At 37.9% G+C, this 22,012-nt stretch overlaps 1 pseudogene; it reads left to right on the top strand.

The window, feature by feature from the left end:
• Positions 1–150: 150 nt before the first annotated feature.
• Positions 151–21,106, top strand: LOC145643375 (adhesion G protein-coupled receptor E3-like; annotated as a pseudogene).
• The last annotated feature ends 906 nt before the right edge of the window (positions 21,107–22,012 follow it).

Here is a 22,012-nt window from a genome sequence, read left to right as displayed (position 1 = left end):
AGTTGTTAAAATTACATTGAAACACACAAGAGTTCCAGAGAAAAAGGAGAGACATTTTTTAGACAGGCATTACAGCCCTTGTGTGATTTGCATGACTTGCACTATGCAAATGTCTACATTTTAAAGTTCTTGGTATGACAATTGAGGGATGTTGCAATGAAACTGCTACTCGTAGCAGTTTATCGCCATTATTGTGACACAAGTGTGATTCTGTACTTATAAGACACACTTGTTCACATGCATGTTGTTGACTTTTGTGTCTCATGGGGTTTGAGAATATAACCAGGAGTTACAGCTGAAAATACTACAATACCAAAGACGCTTCTACGCTTGGTGAAAGGTAAGGGTGATCTGGACATTATCGCTGCACACTGGCTGCTGTAAAGACAGAGGTTTGTTGCTAGTTCTCTGACCTTCTATTATTCTGTCAATAAAAATGAGGCCAGCATTTATCCGTCTTCCTGCTGACGTGTATGAGCTTACAGTGAACCTTGTTGGGAAAAGCAGAGGTTTTTGAAGTATGTTATAGTTGTTCATGGCATGTTAAATTGGTCATTACAACCAAAGACAGTAGCATCATATCAACAGATATTCATTAAAAAATTTGTGTGTATGTGTCTGTGCTTGTGTTCATGTGCAACTAAATGATCATTATGAACACTGAACCAGAGGTGAAGTAGATCTAGGAGTTATGAACAAAAGAGTGACAGTCAAGAACTACAGTCCTTACAGAAAAATGACTTGTGTGCATAAATGTACTCAAAATGGAATCCCAAGAAGAAATGAAAACTAACAAACACTGTTAGTAAAAGTTCAACATCTTGAGAGGAAATGGCTCATTATGCTGACCTGAATTTAATGTTTTCATTTATGCTTATTTAAGGTTAAAATCTGGGGTGAATTTTATTAGGTGAATCAGATGAATTTTAACCATGGTTACAGACAGAAATATCATACATGGTTACAGGCAGTTATCCTGAACAACTGCTGGTAAGATCTCTTTCCATTCATTCATTCATTCATTCATTCATTCATTCATTCAGTAAGTCTGCAACATATTATGTTGTGTGGGTCGTACTGAATGGTGAAATCATAGGTGGCCAGTGCAGAGAGCCCTTGCACTTGTCAGTACATACATGAGAGGATTATTATCATTCCTCAATGTAAACTTTTCACCATAAAGACAGCCATGAAATTGATCCACAACAGCCCATTTCAGTGCAAAAAAACTCTAATTGGTGTATGGGATAATTCTGTCAGGATGCTCCTGACAGAGGACTGCACCTAGGCCCTTTAGGCTTGCATCCACGTGACATATATAGGGTTTTGCTGGGTCAGCACATGCGAGTACTGGTGCATGAGTGAGATAACTGATCACTGTGTGGAAGGCTTAATAAAATGGTAGATGTAGTCAAATGCATAAATAGGATATGAAAATGTTATATAAAAAAACTGGTGTTATACTGTTTGGAATGCACAATGTTCAAGAAATGTCATTTCTTGTCTCATTGGGGTTAACATACACAACAGCTAGAGAACTGTGAACAGTGATTTCAAAATAATATTTACTCCATACACATCTGTGTGTTGGTGGTTTATTCATGAGTAATTACCTACATGGTACGTTTCAGTGTGTCTCTTTCTAAGGGTGCAAATAGTGAGCAGGGCCACTATTGACATGATGGCTGCAACACTCAGAAAAAGAGGAGCATACCATGAAGTATCTGTGAGCACTAAAAGAGTGAAAGACATACAAACTGTGTCCATCACTGAGTATATTCTCCCACATATGACACAAGAGGCTAATTAAAACCCACATTTCCTTCTGGCAAGGGTAAAGTGCTGATTTGTCCATCCTGATCAGGAGAAACCATTACACTCATTGTGGGAAGAGACCTGCCTGCCACTGAGATCTGAGGTTTTGTGCTGGTCCATGTCCTGGGGGTTGTAGGAGCTACATGTAGGACTGAAGCAAAACACACCTTTATATTAAATTGCATGTGAATTGCTTTTTTTTTTTTTTTGCTACAGACACACCTCTCATTATGAGTCATACAGATTTTCCTTACAATCCAAAACTTGAAGGTGCACCTTTTAAAATGTGTCTTTTGTAACTGTCTCCACTCCACACCAGTAGGTCCCAGACTCTGATTTCTTCAGATTAGTGATGGTCGCAGTAAAGGTTCACTGTTTCACATCCCTCAGACTGTACCTCCCAGAGAATGGCCTATCTGAATTGATTAATGTGTGGCCAGGTTTTGTACATGGATTCCTGCAGAAATACTTCCTCTAGTTTCTAGCCCATAAGTGACCTCTGATGTCCTAAAACTTGCTGTAGTCAAAACAAGTTCTCTCTCACACAAACACACACACACACACACACACACACACACACACACACGCACACACACACACACACACAATGTACAGTATATAAATACAATTCTTCTCTGACATAGCGCTCTGAGGCCTGAGGTCTGCACTTATTCATTCAAGATGCCGAATCATATATAGGAAAAGTCAACAAGATATAAAGTATGGAATTTAAGATGGATCTGATCCATAGTCCTGTCCTGAATTGTTAATTATACACCCATGAATTGTTAAGTACACATAAATGAATTGTTAGCTATGCCCTCTGGGCTTCTGTAGATCACCTGGTGCTGGTAACACTAAGGACTTGGGTTTGATTCTCTGAGCTTGGAGAGCACCGACTGTCATACTGATAAATATTGTTCTGGCTAAGAGTATCTACCAAATGCTGTAAATATATTGACTGCTTGGTTGAGTCTACCAAACATTACCACTGGCAGTCTTCATACTTTGTGGTTAAAACTCTCCTCACAGAGTTTGCCCCAAATATCATGTAGGTCAAAAGCACTGAAAAGAAAATGCATAGACATAACAGTGCATTCGAAATTGAAGAAGCCTTGTAACCTAACATGATTGGTCTACATAATAGGATGTTACACAAGATAGTGGATAGGGATTAACTAAAGTACTTTTCACTGGTGGAGAGTGACAGGTGTGATCACACATTAGAGGAGTCTACCCCTCTCTTGTCATAACACTGCCTGACTTGCTACAAATGACACCATCCATAATACAAAGTGGTCTTCATTAAAGTATTTAAGTGTATGAGGTAATGAAATAGAGTGCATCTCTATGCATATATCACCTTTTACCTTTATCAGATCAGAGTTAGCCCATCAGACCTGCGGTAGCCCCTCAGATCGGCATTAACCCATATATATATGTGTGTGTGTGTGTGTGTGTGTGTGTGTGTGTGTGTGTGTGTGTGTGTGTGTGTGTGTGTGTGTGTGTATGTGTGTGTGTTACCATTGATTTTTACATATAATCAATGGTTTGCACCTTTTAACCTTTCCAGATATCAACATTAACATATTAAATAGGACTAAAGTTTATCTGTATGATATATGTATTACAACCATGCTTTGTTGCCTAACTTGCATGTACCAGTTGCTTGTGAATGCGATGAATTAGACATGTCTGCCCCTATGTGGTAAAGGAATAAACTGCACTGTAGTGGCCAAGAAGTAAAATAAACTCCACCAATACTTGAAAACTTCCACATGCTGCACTACAGGCATTAAAGTAATGGAAACTGAAACTGAAGATGATCATGGGTGGAAGGTTATGGATCAAACTTACCCATTGAGCACTCCCTGCTGGTCTCTCAATGGTCAAGGTGCTGATGATATAATCGTAGGTGTCCTACTGCACTAAGCTCTGTGCTTCTCCACAGTCACTGTCTTCTGTTATTGCTACTCAGACCACAGTGGAGAGAGATGACCTGCTTTCTGACATGTGAGTCCTCTGTGTTGACTATTTTTGGTGGTGGAATAAATGTTTTAAGTCCATAAGAACTTTTCTTAGGAACATATTTAGGTTTATGCTGTTCTGAAGGACACAGGAGGCACAACTAGATGTGTTTTAGGATTAAACCTGTGCTTGATTCTACTTGTCTGTTCTAATTGTTTGTTACTGTAGTTTTATTTTCATGAATATGAGCATCCTGAAATACTAGATGAATTCAGCCAAATGATGATATTTGGATTGTGATGTTTGGATGTATACTCAGTAAACTCTGTCTCTATCCACCAGGGATCACTGCTACTGCAGTATTGTCTACACTTGGCGTAACTGAGATGTACTGTGAGTAAAGCCTAAATCCATACATATACTGGGCAATGAATATGTCAGTGCTATAAATAAATAAATAACTTTTTTCAGTATTTTTTTTTCACAGCATGACCCCCTCCTTCTAGACTCCTCCCCATGTCAGTGTGATATCTTGCTTCTGTTTGTCTACATGGCCACACCCCTTCTTTTTTATTCGATTAGGTGTTACACCTGCTGTGTTTTTAGCTACCACTTTGTGCGCTAGACTGTTTGTTGCATTATGTATGCTGTCAATTATTGTTCTTTGTGTTTGGTTTTGTTTCTGTTTTGTGCACAATAAATGTCTGTGTCTGTGGAAACGTCTCTCGCCTCTGCATTTTGCCTTGCTTCATCTTCATCTCAGATACACAGAACACTGAAGGAAGGCGTAAGCCAAGAAGGGAAGGAAGTGACGTAGCTGCCCCAACCTAGTTTGCATGGAGGAACCCTGGTGGGTATGCTCCCCACCGGCCTGGAAGAGAAGAGTTCCCCTGGCCATTTTGGGGGGGTCTGGCGGTCCAGGGTCCAACTCGGCAGGGTCCTACCTGCTCCCACGGACTACTGGGATGATTACAAGGACTAAGGCAAGTAAGAGAGCTATGAAGACCTTGATAGCCTCAGGATGGAAGCGGAGTCCCACCACTCTGAGGACCTTCCATGTAGGTCAAAGAGGCCTTCCATGAGGATTCTAGTTCCATATCAGATATGGGGTCAGGGACCAACAGCAAGTTCCCAGCATCCAAGGCTCCACCCAGAACATGTTGCTCTAGAGCCTGTGAGCTTCCTCATGTTCCCACAAAAAGGGCTTGGGACACTCCCTCACCTAGTGCATACAGTCCCAGGGCCTGTGTGCCTGTTCGTCAGTCTGGACTGGTGAGATGGAAGCATCGTCAGCCCCTGAACTCAAGGCAGGTACCTCATCAGATATGCTGCCCAGATTATCTGCCAGAAAGACAAAGACGCCGTCACCACCCAAACTGGCGGTGAGCGCCTCCATCTGGATGTGCCAGACCTTGCCTCAACCAGCAACAGGAAGACTTTTGTGTCTGTTCCCCTTCCTGTCAGTGTGCCTGTCTCTGTGCCTGTCCCTGTCCCTGTCATAGTCTTGGTTCCTGCTGTCCTCCCCTCTGTCCTGTCCACGCTAGCCTGTGTCAGTTTGCTCAATCCTCTGACCTCATTTGGCCATTTGGTGTTGGTTTCGGGGCCATGGCCCAATAGGCTGGTGTGCCGGGAGTCGCTCCATCAGGGTTTTAATTAGGATTCAGTGTTTGTCTATTAGGAATGTGCAGGTAAAATGCTGTATAATGTACATTTATATAAATGTTTATATTACCCTATACTTCCTTTAATGCAATTCCTTTGATTGTTTTCTTAATGCAAGTAGATGCATTAAGATGCAATGTAACAATCAGATTGAGGTAGCAAGATAAGGAACTAAATGCTGTAAGCTTATTTTTCTGTAACATAACGCAATGTTTATACAGTTCAGGCAGTGAACGGAAGTGTTGGCCATTTAGTGAGAAAAAGCAACAGACACATTGCAATCACCAAAAGTACTGACATGGCGGTGATCATTAGCTATCCAGTTTTTTATTATAGATGGTAGGAACATTCTTAGCTACTTGATCAATTTCCACAGGTGTGAAATTTAATCAACCATAAACAATTATTTCTAACAAGGACATAGTTATCCAAAGTAGAAATGATCCAAAATTAGAGTGTCAGTGAAGAGCCGGAAGATCAGATTAAAGCTGAACATTCAGAGAGAAGATACATTCAAACCAATGCAGCAAGTTAAGAAATATAATAACATAACATTTGAGGTAGATTTTAAGATATACAAGCATTTTGTTCTTTGTCTCACTATAAGATAGAATTAATAGTCAAATGTTACATTGCAACATTAGCAAGGTATTAGAATTTCTAAAGGATTTTGTGACCTTGAAATATCCTGTGGAAATCTGAGACACATTTTTTTTTTTTAGCTCATCTATAACTTTAAAACTCATTTAAAACTCAAACACCATAAAATATTGTTACATGAAAAATGAGAGAAATATGTTTTTTGAGCACACAGTGGTTTTACAAATCCAGCATTAAACTGATTTACCCCCATTTAACCTTTTTTAAAAATGGTCTTGAAATCTTTGCTTCATAATTAGTTTTGGATATCAGAGTATTAAAAGTTGGGAATTTAGGTAGACTACAGATTGTTTGTTTGTTATAAACATGCTAAAATGTAATCTGATTTTTTTTTCTATTCACTGTTAGATAATTTCACCATAAATGGTAATGCTAAAGGATCTGCGTGTACACTGCCTTTTATTTACAAAGGAAATACTTACAACACATGTGTGGAATTCAACCACAGCACCTCATGGTGCAGCACGACTAGTGACTATGACAAAGATGAGCAATGGGGAGAATGTGTTTATGAAGGTAATATCTGCCCAGTTTTTGTGAGGATAAATTTAATATTTTATTAGTAGTATTTATAGGGAGGTGCATGTAAATGTTTGTAATCTGACTTCTCTCTAATCTTCTGCTTCTCAGATCCTTGTATCTTTCATAAGCTTCTATCTGACCCTTGGCGCAATATTGGCTTTAACTCTACCTCTTTTGCTGAGTGGCCAATGAATGATCTTAAACTGCAGGAAGGATGGTACCAGGTCTTTGGTATTGGTGGAGACGTTTTAGATGGCACTTGCTCAGCCAATCGTAGTGGTACCAATATGTCCTATTCAATCACATCATGCAAACCATCTCAGAGCTCAAATCAGAACCTATATAACTGCATGTTACTTTGTAGTACTAGTTCTGCATGCTCTCTTACTAGACAAATTGTAAACCGTGCATCCTGTCATGGAGGATTCTTTATCTATTATCTCTTCCCAACTACTGGAATTTTTTCTACAAGTAAGAAGTGGTTTGCAAATACACATTTCAGTTCTGTGGCATATCAAAAATAAGTCACATCTAAACTATTTAAAGTTTAAAATTAAAGCAGGTATGAAGTAGATTGTTTTTTTTTTCTTCTTGTTTTCAACATTTTCCATTCACTTGCAGGTCATTCATTCTGCAGTGCATCTTCCTGTGGTGAGCATGCGCAGTGTAATCATGATGGCAGCTGTGTGTGTGACTCTGGACTGTTAATACCTGATGGATTCCTGCCCAAAGGAGACTCTTATGGCTGTACAGGTGCCCCTCCATCTGTTACAACTGATACAACCTCTGCCATCTTGATGACCACAGCCATCAATTATACTATTTCAGGTTAACACATACTTCTTAATAGTAGGTTCACTGCAGTGGCATTAATATCGGCATGGAAAGGGATACCACATTATTTTCACCTTTGCCTCATTACTGGTTTTGAAATCTGAATATTCTTGAAAAAAAAACTAGCCACTTTATGATGGACATACAAACAACTTACAGGTGTTTCATTTTACAAGTTAAAATGAGTTAAAGTTCTTCCTTCAGAACCATATCTTGCAAAACACACTCTGTATCACTTTAAAATGTTAATGCTAAAAGTATTATAATGACTTATTGAAGTAGATAATGGAATTCAGGGTTATATCGGTACCTTTTGCAATCCTTTTTTCATGATGAACTGTCTTTTCTCAGTTCCAGATATCACAGTGTCTGAGGATTGCCAGTACTGGACTAACACTAAGAACCTCTCTCACCGACAAACACGGGTAATGATCAGAGATTCAGAGAGTAATTAACAGTCTTTGTTAATTAGCAAGCCAGTAAACTGAACCTGGGGATATAATTTGTGGCAAGATTCATACTTCTTCAAATTACCTTTTTACACCTCAGACTTCAATGTACTTTTAACATCGTTAATAATTCTGTGCAAAAATCCAAGTCCTAAGATATTTGTAGAACTTGCTTTTTGTTTTAGGATAATATCATAGCAGAGTGTTATAAGAATCTGTCAAGCCAGATTGATGACTTCAGTACTAAAGAGTTAACAAGGAATGTGAGTATAAAAGCTGAACCTAAAAAATATCTCACCAATAAACTGATAATCACCCACTTCTCCCCATTTTGTTGTGAATCTGAGGCTTCTTGGCATTCTCAATTAAAGTAACTCATCAATAAACTGTTACTCACACACTTCTCACTGTTGTAAGTTAAAGTAGGATCATCAATAATCTCTTATTTAGATGTTTCTCACTGTTATTATTATTATTATTATTATTATTATTGTTGTTAATATTATTATTATTATTATTATTATTATTATTATTAGTAGTAGTAGTAGTAGAAGTAGTAGTAGTAGCATTTATATAACGCCTTTCTCAAACTTAAGGTTATTTTTTAAAAATATTGGTTTTTTATTATTTTTAAAATTTATTTATTTATTTATTTACACAGACACACTCACACACACCTGATGAATGTTGTGAATTAAGGTTGTAACACAGCTGTAAATGATTATCTGAATAGACAGTTCAGTAGCAGGAAAGTGGACAATTTCTTTACATATGTGTAATTTTAGTCTGGTTACTGAGCAGGTCGTGGAGAAAGTTTTGGAAAGGTTCATTCCTACTGCTCATCAACAACTTAGCATTGGAAGCAGTAATCAGGATGAACTAGTCTCCTCTCTGAACACCATGCTGAATACCACAGAGAAACTGGTGTCTGCACTGGTGAAGATCACAGAGACCAGCTATGCTATCAACATCTCCCTCCCAGATATAGGTAACCACACAGATTTATGTGAACTACAAGGGGAGTGGGTGTGGAAGGAAACATAAAGGCATGCGTTGTATTGCTCAGGGTGCAGCATAAAAAACTTTCCATACTGTTTTCACCAGAACTCTGTGCTACTCTGTTTGATGTTAGCTAATGTACCCAACATATGTTTTTCTATCAGAGATACACGTACTTGCAGTTGGACCAAATAGTTTCTTGGGAAAAACATCTGTGATCAACACAGCAGATGCTCAAATGGAAATTGATCTCATTGGGATATCTAAAAGTGAAATGAATAAAGGTACAAGGTCTTTAAATATTTAAAACAAATTGACTTTGATACTAACTACCTAACATATGTATATACCTGTCATATAATTTGGGTACATAATACATAGCTATACTTTAAAACAACAACAACAACAACAACAACAACAACAACAACAACAACAATAATAATAATAATTTAGAGGCAACCCTTTTTACTTTGCTGTTTTTATGTGTTTCAGGACATGCTGCTGTGTCCTTTGTGAGCTACACAAACATACCCAGTATGCTGAACAGAAGCTTCAACAGTGAAACCAACATGGAACAAACGTTAATGTCCACTTTGGTGTCAGCCACACTGCCCAAAACCACTAACAAAACACTCAACAAACCAGTGAACTTCACCCTGAAACACACTCCGGTGAGTTATTCTTTTCAAACTGAATTCTTTGATAATAATGAATAACTGATCTGAATAAATACTTGAAATTTGAGGTGCTGATTTTTGTTTAGAAAGTTACAAAAGAAGAATAAATAGGGTAATTGACTCTTGTAGACGTAAAGCAAAATTTGAGTTGCTGGTTAACAAACTATTTGATATTAATGTATTCTAAGACGTTTTTCTACCTTGTTTCTTGCCTAGATATTAAACCCTGATCATATTCCTTCCTGTGTTTACTGGAAGGAAACTGAATGGGTTGTAGATGGCTGTACACTTATCAAGACCAACAGCAGTCACAGTGTTTGCTCCTGTGATCACCTCTCAACCTTCGCCCTCATCATGCAGATCAACCCAACTCAGGTAAAGGAATGACGGATCACACTTCACAAAAGTGAAATCATTTCAATCATTTCTTAAAGAGCCAAGAGGACAGGAATGGCTGATTGCCCATGCTTTCTTCCATGCTACTCTGTACCTTTCTCTGGTGGTTGAAAGTGGCCTACTCAAGGGTTGTTGAAATTCACAATGCTCGTTGGGACATTACATTTTTGATTTTGGCTGTATACTTAAGATGATAGAAAGATATTTTGGTGATTAATTAATTGTGGCTTGTAAAAGGGAGATCTACACTTATAATACCTGCTAGATTTATGACTAGGTGTTTTTAGTTTTAGTTTAGTTTTTAGATCCCTAAAAAGATGTGGACTAAATTTAGGGTGTAATCAGCCAATGAGAAAGCCAAGTATATCTGTGAAATATTTGTGAAATTATGTGTGTGTGTGTGTGTGTGTGTGTGTGTGTGAGTGTGTGTGTTGTAGAATTTGATGGGAGCATATATAGATTGAATAAAATGGGGCCCAGAATTAATCCCTGAGGATTCCAGGTTACAGCTCTCCTGTCAGATTCATAACTCCCAATCCTGACAAAATAATAAATAAATACTTACTAAATAATACTTTCTAAATAAATCCCAAATAATTGGAGGACAGTTCCTGATAGCCTTATTCAGTTTTCCTGCCAAAAGTACTTTTTGCTCTACAGTGTCAAATGTAGCACCAAGATCTAGTAATACTTACGAGCCAGTATAGGGGCTTTTATAATTTAGTACCTTAATTAGGGCAGTCTCTTTGCTATGGTGTGGGCAGAAACCTGATTGGAAATTGTGAAGATGACAAATTACATTTAAAAATTTGTTTAGTTGATTATACACTACTTTCTCTATTATGTCACTTATAAAAGAAAGATCTGAGACAGTGCTATAGTTGTTAAGTAATGAAACATCAAGAGTTTTCATTTTCAACAGTAGCCTAATTGCATCGGTTTTCAGTCATTTATGGAATATGGCTGAATAGGCATAATACATTAACTTGTTGAAGCAGATCAGCAGTTACAGATTTAAATTTGTTTTTGATAAAGTCATTTATTAGTATCAAGACAATATGCAGATGGTTTAAGATGGTTTAAGTATTTTAAGGTCATTTATATTAATAACTGGTTTGTTCTGGGGTGGCATTGCATTGTCTCATTATTTGACGGTGAGGTATTGATCGTATAATCACAGTATAATCACAAATTCATTACTGGAGAGGAGATATGTGATTATCTGCTTTAGGGCATTGTTAGCTTTTCTTCCATGACAAACAGAATGTGGGTATTTTTCATGTTTCCATCAACTTAGAGAGAAGAAACTGTCTAGCTCCACCTAACACAAGATTAAAGTAGAAAGGTTTTGTTTATAGGTGTTGTAGTTGATTAAAGTAGAAAGGCTTTGTATATAGGTGTTGTAATTGATTGTTTGTTGTTTCTCCACTTATACCCAGCTGTTCTGTACTCTCTTTATCATGACGTTTCTCCTTGGAGCTTTCTGTTTAACCTTAGTCATTGTAGGTTTTAACAGGGCAAAAGCATCCATGACAATTAAAATGTTCAAGTTGAAGTGATCTAGGAGACATCAGTGGAGTCTGATCTTGTGGATGGTGACACAGCTGTAGTCTTTATGAATTTATCACATGTACTCTCATTTATGTACATTTTTTGAAACAAAGCATAGCTGGACTAAGGCTCTAGAAAGATCAGTATGTCAAAGAAAACACAAAAAATTCCAAATCCTTAACAATAATGTAAGAAATGTTGATAAACTTAGAAATGAGTAAATCTAGAATCTGGTTCTGCAGGTCACCAATATGCAATATGAACATTTCAAATAAAATAGAAAGTTCTTTGGTGTTATGTGGACTTTAAAATCATCACTTATGATAAAACTTGTCAGTCACAGGAAATGTTACAGTATTTCAAAAAAGTCATCGATGAACTTTGCACAATATTTTGAAGATCTGCAAATTATTAAAAGAAGGATTCTATAAGCATGTTTTCAACATAAAATGCAAGTATTGAAAAGACCCTGACCCTGTTCATCCCCAAGACATAATACCCTAACCCTGAGCCTGTTCATCACCAAGACATAATACCCTAACCCTGAGCCTGTTCATCACCAAGACATAATACCCTAACCCTGAGCCTGTTCATCACCAAGACATAATACCCTAACCCTGACCCTGTTCATCTCTAATACATAATACCCTAACCCTGACCCTGTTCATCACCAAGACATAATACCCTAACCCTGACCCTGTTCATCACCAAGACATAATACCCTAATCCTGACCCTGTTCATCACCAAGACATAATACCCTAATCCTGACCCTGTTCATCACCAAGACATAATACCCTAACCCTGACCCTGTTCATCTCTAATACATAATACCCTAACCCTGACCCTGTTCATCACCAAGACATAATACTCTAATCCTGACCCTGTTCATCACCAAGACATAATACCCTAATCCTGACCCTGTTGATCACCAAGACATAATACTCTAATCCTGACCCTGTTCATCACCAAGACATAATACCCTAACCCTGACCCTGTTCATCCCCAAGACATAATACCCTAACCCTGAGCCTGTTCATCACCAAGACATAATACCCTAACCCTGACCCTGTTCATCTCTAATACATAATACCCTAACCCTGACCCTGTTCATCACCAAGACATAATACTCTAATCCTGACCCTGTTCATCACCAAGACATAATACCCTAATCCTGACCCTGTTCATCACCAAGACATTATACCCTAACCCTGACCCTGTTCATCACCAAGACATAATACCCTAACCCTGACCCTGTTCATCACAAAGATGTAATACCCTAACCCTGACCCTGTTCATCACCAAGACATAACACCCTAACCCTGACCCTGTTCATCACCAAGACATAATACCCTAACCCTGACCCTGTTCATCACCAAGACATAATACCCTAATCCTGACCCTGTTCATCACCAAGACATAATACCCTAATCCTGACCCTGTTCATCACCAAGACATAATACCCTAACCCTGAGCCTGTTCTTCACCAAGACATAATGCCCTAACCCTGACCCTGTTCATTGAGAGCAGATACAGTACTGCCTTCTGCTAACCTCTTTTCAGAAAGGCACATTAAAATTATTTTATATGAGTTTATACGGTCCTTTACTAGAAACGATTTGCTAGCCAAAGACCTGGTTGTCTCTGGTTGGAAGTGACATATTTATACTGTTAATGAATGTCATGAACGTCATGCCACAGATATCAGACTAGCAGAATGTCAGGCCGTAGTCTGCACCCTTACACTAGTATTTGATGATTGTCATTGTTCAGACACATATCATGGACACAATGTATATCAAGTTATGAAACTCCTAGCATTTCTACCTAGGTCCCCTATTCCTCTATAATGAGCAAGAAGTGCCATGTTGATTGCAGTGTCAACATTTTAAAACAGACAATATTTAAGAAATTTGATGGATTGCTGTTTTTCTGTTGTTGTTGTTGTTGTTTTGTTTCATTTCTTTTTAGAGTGATCAACTCATAGTGCTGCTAAATACGACATTTGTAGCAGTAGGGCTGGTGTTCCTGAGCTTGGCTCTGTTGACCTTTGCCATTTTCCGTGGGAACCCGAGAGTGACAAACCCTGCTCTGATCAACCTGTGTATAAGCCTACTGCTGGCTCACCTCCTCTTCCTGCTCACACAACACTTCCTGTAGTACATACAACCCAAACAGGTGAGCACAATTATCCACATAGACTGTAAAATATTATTTATGTTTCAGATTTTAAAAAACAAGTAACCCAGCAACCTTACAGTTTTTGAGTAATTGTACCTCAAAAAGTTAACAGACCAATAATTTAGATATAAATTATGTTCACTTTCTACTTTAAGTTTACTTAATTTTTGGTAGCCTGATTACTTTCTTTTTTGAGTTTAGAGTTTCATAATGTGATTTCAACAGTTTACATAACAATGTGATATATATATATATATATATATATATATATATATATATATATATATATATATATATATATATATATATATATATATAGATAAACTGGAAACACAAATTATAATAGCATTGTTTTGTAATTATTTCTCTCTCTCTCTCTCTCTCTCTCTCTCTCTCTCTCTCTCTCTCTCTCTCTCTCTCTCTCTCTCTCAGCTGGTGTGTGCACTGTTGGCAGGTGTTCTGCACTTCCTCTTTCTCTCTGCGTTTGTGTGGATGTTCATTGAGGCTGTGCTTCTCTTTATCACTGTAAAGAGCCTATCAAAGATCAGATCAAAGCAGAAGGAGGCACTTATAATGAGGTGTTTGATTGTGATTGGATATGGGAGTTCTTTGATTGTGGTGGGCATGTCTGCAGCACTGGGGCCTAATGGATATGGAAGTGACAAGTGAGTGTGGAGAGCATTTGGAGGAAGTTTAATCAGGTTGAGGAGGAGAGAGTTAAATATGGTACCTTTATCTAGTCAGGTCTACTGATGTGTTTTCATAGTAAGAACATCAGACAGCTGTTTCTGTTGTCTGTTCTTTCCTCTGTAGATGCTGGCTTAAGGAGGACAGGGGTTTCATCTGGAGTTTCCTGGGTCCAGTTTATTTCATTCTTGCAGTAAGTGCTGATGAACTGATTCCACAATGGCCTTTAAATGATGGAGCATTTATTATGCTTTCTGAAGCCTCTCCCCCTCCCTGATAACCTTATTATTCACAGTCCCTCAAGATCTAAGTATTAACTAGATTAGGGTTTGGTACATGTGCCAAAGTAGTGGTTAATTATTTAGTTTGATAAAATGATAGCAAGTACTACATCTAAATGTATTTCATGGACATGCTTTGCAGCTTTAAGCTTTTAACCCCACACAGTCCAGGGGACATTGCAGACGATCAAGATGCTCATTCCACCTGAAAACAAAAACGAGTAATCTGTCTGCCTTAAGATTTTGAAATGCAATTCGAACTTTAATTATAAAACAGAATATAAAACATATCATTTTGTTAACCTAGTATTGAAGGCACAGTTAACTCCAAAATACAAGGCAACCAGGTACCTACTTTTTCAAGCTAAAACCAATCTTTTGGTTTACAATCAGGAACCTTTTCAGGTCAACATTCCCTGAATATGTATCACATGTTTCTAATTTTCACCTCACCCTTAAATACTGTTTACTTCCTGTAATGAGTCCCATAGGAACAGGCGAGAGGTACAGGGGTGCGGTTTATTAAATGAGGAAAAACACAATCACTGAGGGCAAAATGAACAGGGGCAAGGGGAACACGTAGAGGTAGAACAACACATGAACCAGACAAATGGAAAAGCAAGAGTGACGACAATGTAGCGAGTGGAATTTAAACACCACAGAACAAAGCAGACTTCCCAACATAACCAACCACCTGGGAGCCAAAAATACAGGGCTTCAATAATCAGGACCACTAGGCACTAAACAGACTCAGGTGAACGTGAGAACTGGGAGAACCAAAACAAGGACTGGAATCAAGGAACAGATGAGAGGCGGAGAAAGTGAAACTAAGGAGCGGAACGAGGGAGTACAGGAAAAGAGACGACAGGGAAACCCTGACAACAGGGACACCAGGAGGGTGGCCATTCGTGACACTTCCATTCCTTCATAGTGCGGTATTGCCACTGAGCATACTGGGTGGTTTGTCCCAGTTTGCCCTTTTGACTTTTTCAATGTCTTTTTTGCTCAATGGCTTTTCAACTATTTTTTTTTCTCTCTGGATGTCCCCTTGGTTTGTGATTTATCTTGTGCCAGTCCTGACTTCCCATTGGGCTTTGACTATGTGTTTGATTTGACCAATTATCAGTAAAGTTCTACTGACTGATCTTAGCCACAAGCAACTGGCTACTTCTACCATTTTACACAAATTTGAATTGAATCTATTTTGCATTTTCTGTACAATAAAACTATTGAAAATATTTATTTTATTGTAATATTTATTTTAAATAAATCTAAATTCAAAGCTAGCATTGTTCTAAAATTTTGTGATCATCAACTAAACTAGGGATGAACAGTTTTAACCAATACTTTGTACTTACTTTCGCTTTGCCTGAATTAAATAGTCAGTAGCTACTCTTGAATACTGGAGAAAATAATCCTTTTGGTTTGATTAGTGTGATTTGGTTACACTTCTGTAGTATTAACTCAGTAATGTTTCATTGCAATTACAGTGCAACACGATCCTGTTCAGCTTAATCATCTTCAGTATCATGGTCGCTCTGACACGCCTGAACAGTGACGTTTCCCAGATTAAACAGATGAGGTAACAAACCACACATTATTTTGAAGCACATTATATTGTGTATCAAAAATGCATAATTTTATGAATTATTGGAAGGGGGCACTGCCCTATACACATAGGGAAAAACTAATCTAACTAATATCTAATAACTAATACCTGTGAAAAACCGAAGATTTATTAACATCAGTCTCATTTCTCAATTAGTTCATATTTTGTGCAGTGACCAAATACCACTGATTCAAATATACTTGCCAAGTATATTTGATGAAAAAATGTGAAGTTTATTGATTAATGAATAAACAAATTATTGATGTTGTGAGACAGGTGTTATAGGCTACTATAGCAGACTCGGGTGTACAGAATCTCTAATGAATGACAGCTGTGGGATAAATGAAAGGGGAATGAAGAGATAAAGGAAATAAATCAAATACTACTACTAATAATAATAATAAAGAAAACAATAAAAGGAAAGAACACAAATCATAGAGGTAGAACTTTAGTGTAAGCCAGAGAACTGATTAGCTATGGTGCTAACTAAGATAAGACTATCCTACCCAAAGAGCAAACAAATCTAACTACTGGAAGGTTGCCTGAAAGGGAGGATGTCACGCACTGCTCCTTCCCCATAATACAGGTTGTCACGTGGCACGGTCCGCCGCGTGCGGGGAATCCACAGGTGTATTGTTTATCTGTTTAGTAACCGCACCCCCCTGAAATTGCACACATGTGCACAGGCTTTGTCAAGCGTTGCTGGGTCTATTTAAACCCATGTCCACATGAACTTTGTTTGTTGGTCATTGTCGCTACGTAAGTCGTTTAACGTCAACATCCGTCATTGTAACTATTTGCGATAGCCGTAACGTCTGTGTTTGTGTGATCACCTTTGTTAGTGTGTACTTTGCTAAATGTAAAACCGTGTAATCATGTTCACTGTCAATTTTTGTAAGTGGCTGTCGTGTAGTGTGTGTTTCATGTTAATAAATGTCCCACATGATCGAGGAGGTCTGTGCGTCCTGCCCCGCGCACTGCGGCACTCGGGCCAGCAGCGTTACAGAGGAGATTCCTGTTATTATATGGACTAATGAGGGGAGGAAATATTAACCTGGACAGAAATATCGCAGGGTAGTGCAACGTGCTAAACACCTTGAGATAGCATATTAATGGAAAATACAGATATAAGAGCACAGAAGAGAAAGATAGAGAAAGATAGAAAGCATGATTATTACAAACATATTGTACTGTCCTAGTATAATTCATTTAAACAAGCTTCCTATGTCTATTATACTTGAGATGTGGAAGTAATCACTAAGTAACACACGTATAAAGGGTAGTATGCAAACAATAGAATTAAAGGGTTTAGGAATGGATATAATAATTTCATGAAGTTAGCAAATTTAGTGAGAGCGGGTTTCATAACAGTTCGGCGATGATAGCTAGTTCGATCTCACTCAGAATTGAGGTTGTACTGAGAATGTTATGTATATCACAATGCATTGTTGGCCATACATGGTTAATAAGTCCAGATGGGGCAGTCTGTTATAGTCACTGAGAGGCACTATGGATCCATTGTCTTTACAGTCAGTATCAACTATAAAATCTTGTTGTACTCATGGAAATTCAATGACGTTATTATCCATTTATAAATCTGGTCTCGTTGCCATGCTTGCGAGAAAAACTTTCGTATGGGAAAGGTCAAATTCCAAATTCCAATTTTCCTGATCTATGCATTCTGGATTGTGAAGAAATCCTTAAATTCCCAGCAGAGTATTTATGTTCTATCAGTGCCTCAGCCCAGATCTTGGGTCATTAAGTTTTGGGCCACGTGTCCATGCAGAGTAATAAACATTCCTTACAAAGTCGCTTTGAAGACCTGACAAGGCAGTGGAGTGCCCTTTTTAGTAGAGCCAAAAGAGTTCTGGTCAGAGTGGGTTGTGCCAGGGTTGAAAGTCCGGTCAGGCAGTAAAGCAGGGACTAGCATTCCAAAGCATCTTGACCTTCTGTGAGGGGTGTTGGGGTTACCTTAGGTTTAACTGCAGGAGCAAGAGCTGCAGCTCCTACTACATCTCCCCCACTCAGTATGATGGTCAAGACCAAGAAGGCTGCAGGTAGAGGAAGACAGCACATTATATTGTAACATTTGGATATCATATAGTTCATATTTAGAATAAAACAATCAGTAACATTTGACATAGTCACTGTTACAATTACAGTGTAACAATACCATTAATTACAGTATGGCATATTGAGTAGCAATAGTGTAACAATCCCAGCACGTACAGAGATGGAGTTGCTTTTTGTCAGCTGATTGCAGCTTTATTAGAGAAAAAGTGAATTGCACAGACATAATTTAAAGTGAAAGCCAGGGATAAAATCCAGAAATCAGTCAATGAAACAAACAAAACAGATGGAGAACAGGCAAAGAGAGCAATCCAAAAACTGGCAGAGATCCAACAAACCAGAGAAACAAACACTATGACAAATGGCTCCGCGATGTAACATGAGTAAACGAGACTGCACAAAGACAAAATGACCACATGAGGGTTATATACAGAGAGTAACTAGGACAAACAAGACACATGTAATAAAAATAATGTGGAGATACTAACCGGGGGTGGAACCCACAGAAACCAAAACAAGGAAGCACAAGGAAACAAAACCAATAACTAAACAGAGGAGGGAGGGGCGAATGTGACAAATAGTTTGATATTCTGTATATACTCTGTGCTTACGCTGTGCAGACTGATACTTGTTTTCATTATGTATCAGGGGTCTTTTTATACATTTTACTATGTTAATGACACTATAATTAATAGTTAATAGTTTAGTTACTCTGTAGTAGAGGATATTTTAGTAATGGATAAAATTATAAGCTAATAATTGCTCTCTCTCTCTCTCTTTCTTTCTCTATGTCTCTCTGTCTTTAGGACCATTGCATTTAAAACCATAGCCCAGTGTATCATCCTGGGATGTCCCTGGATCCTGGGGCCATTCACAAGCAGCAGTAAGGTGGTGGAGATCCTCTTCCTGGTCCTCAACTCCCAGCAGGGCACCTTCATCTTCCTGGTCCACTGTGTCCTCAACCAAGAGGTCAGTCATCACCTGCTGTGTTTAAGAGACTTGGCTGTCTCACTTACAAATCTGTCACGTGTCACTACAATGCAGCATCCATTTCTTACTTACTCAGAGCTGATTTGATGTCTAGCAGTGGGGAAACCATACACAACTGAATATTCCAGAGAACTGTTCACTTTTTAACGGAGCAAGGAAAAAGACCACAGGAGTTTGTGAGGGGATAGTATTTATTTTTGCCCAGATTATCCTAGTTACAGCTCTGCACCGAATGGAAACATTACTTATCAAATTTGTAGCATCTTTTTAATTCACATCAAGTTCAGTTTATTTAAACTTTATGTTAAGCCAAAGAGTTGCATTCTACTAGATTTATTACCATTTTTCTGGACATGCCACCTAAAATTCCAGGACATTGTAGCCTGCACTCTTTTTTTGTCATTTTCATCCCTCTTTCCTATGAAAATTAAATGTATTACCTCTCATATTTTCTCACAAAAATATGTGTTGACTTCCTCAGTCCATGCCATTCAATCTGTGCTGGTATCCTCCTCTTTTCATGCTGTTGACATACCTTTTCACCAAATTACTTAGACTTATAACACTGTGAAGCAAAAACCTGTCTCTTATATGCTAAATTAGTTTGTCTTAATATTTTGCTTACTTGTAAATCAGTCCAGTGAATACAGAGGGAGGGCTAAAATTTCATCTGATTTCAGATTATGAGTGGCATATATTTGTCAGTCTACTGATAAAACCAGTCTAGTGATGCAACGTAACATGTTGAATGATGTTGCCTGCTCCCTGTCTCATCTATTTCCAGGTCAGACAACAGTACAAGAAGTTGATTGGTGTTTTGTTTATCCCCAGTGAAAGCACCATAACAGAAGTCCAGATGACATGATTACATAATTTGTCTGTGGGTCTTACAAATTCTGTCAGCATTTTATTACATTTTATTATGTGACTGAGAACAAATTCTCATTTAGTCTCCATACACTCAAATTCTCATTTACTCTCCATACAATCAAGCTGTTACATGAAGCATTGAACAGGGAACCTGTGAAACAATATACAGCTTTTGGACATTTTCAAATATTGAAAATAAAATGTTTCACATTAGAAGCAAAAAGTTAAATAATAGTTTAAATAACCTAGATGCTTTTACCCAGAGGACCAATGTAATGTGATTCCCCACTCTGCTATAGGTCTAATATTTCTAAAGTCTGCAATGTTCTCTTATTCTTATAGAAACTTCTTCCACTAGTGTGTCGAGGTGATGGGATTAGTGCAGCACTCTCTTCTCTGTCTTATCCCAAAAGGTCTATTAGCAGTGTACAGCAGGAAGCTAGCAGAATCCTCTCACACTCCCACCAGGATGAGAGTGATCGCAATCTTTTTTTTTAAGTGTGTGTGAAAAGTAATTTTATTGTCTTTGTACAAAATATACATGGTCCCTCCCTGGTATTGTGGTGGATCTGGATATTTTACAGTTTTGATAGTATACAATAGATTATGTGAATAAAGTAAAGCTATACAAGCACATATGTAATTGACACACAACTAAGGTAAGGAGGTATCATCTGTGCATCAGTAAAGCTTCAAAAAGAGTTTTGTAAAGATTTTACAGTGATCATGATCTTCAAAATCTGTTTGCTATCTTTTGTTTAATTGTCTTCATGATCTTGTATGTATATACAAAATATATAATGAGCACTTTCTAGCAAACTTGCCTCTTGCTCCCTCTGTGCTGCCAGCGTCACACTTTACTTAAAGTAGTGAAATAAAATGTATTAATGCTCTTGTTGTTGTTCTTCTTGCTGTTGTATTTCCATATATCATAAATCCATTATGCACCAAAATCTAAAAGATTATATTGTCTATGCATCAGTGCATTGAAAGTAGCTGCCCTCACGCAAGTAATTCAAACCATTCAGCTTCAAATCACTATGTTGACTTTGACACTGAATGTAAAGAAACTTGTGTAAATGTAAAGAGATACAAAACTTTGAAAGGAGGAGAAACATGGAAAAAGGAGATCATGGAGAATACCACATTTCTATACTTAAGTGACATTCAACAACTTAATGTAAATAATGTGTGTTCCTGCTTAGGAGGTGTATTGATTGCTGTTATAAACAAATGAAACACTGTAGTCACTATGCAAATGTAACACACAAGCTCAGAACATATAGACCAAGTGTGAGTTTATTAAGAGCCAGAAGACAGGTTTAAAGTGGCAGACAAAATCCAAAGAACTAATCTAAAAAACAGTAAAAATTCTACAAACAACAACCACTAAGAACTAGGATAGCTCAGAAATGCAAGAAAATCAACAAGACCTCACACAGAACAAAGTGATGGTGTTTCTTTACTACAACAGGTGATGATCATTAATACGGTATAAGTAGGGGAATGCTGATTAATATTGAGGAGCTTGCAGGAGAGGGACTGTCATCTGTGACAGCATCATTCAGTACTTTTCAATAGTTTAGTAATGGTTGATTGGATATGGATTAATCATAGGCCCTGTCTAAATGCTGCTGTTAATAGTGTCATCAACCTGAAAATGCTTTTATTCCCTTCCAATGCTAAACCAATTATTTGTTTTTTGTTTGTTTTTTGGTGAAATATACAAGATTATTTATGTTGGCTTGTCAGGTATTCCCATCCCTGGACATCTCGCTTCCATTGGCGATAGC

This window comes from Electrophorus electricus, chromosome 18, assembly GCF_041902795.1.
Source record: "Electrophorus electricus isolate QZ-2024a chromosome 18, ASM4190279v1, whole genome shotgun sequence".
Classification (NCBI taxonomy): domain Eukaryota; kingdom Metazoa; phylum Chordata; class Actinopteri; order Gymnotiformes; family Gymnotidae; genus Electrophorus; species Electrophorus electricus.
The sequence above is the reverse complement of the archived record's forward strand: the minus strand, read 5'-3'. Positions and strand labels throughout refer to the sequence as shown.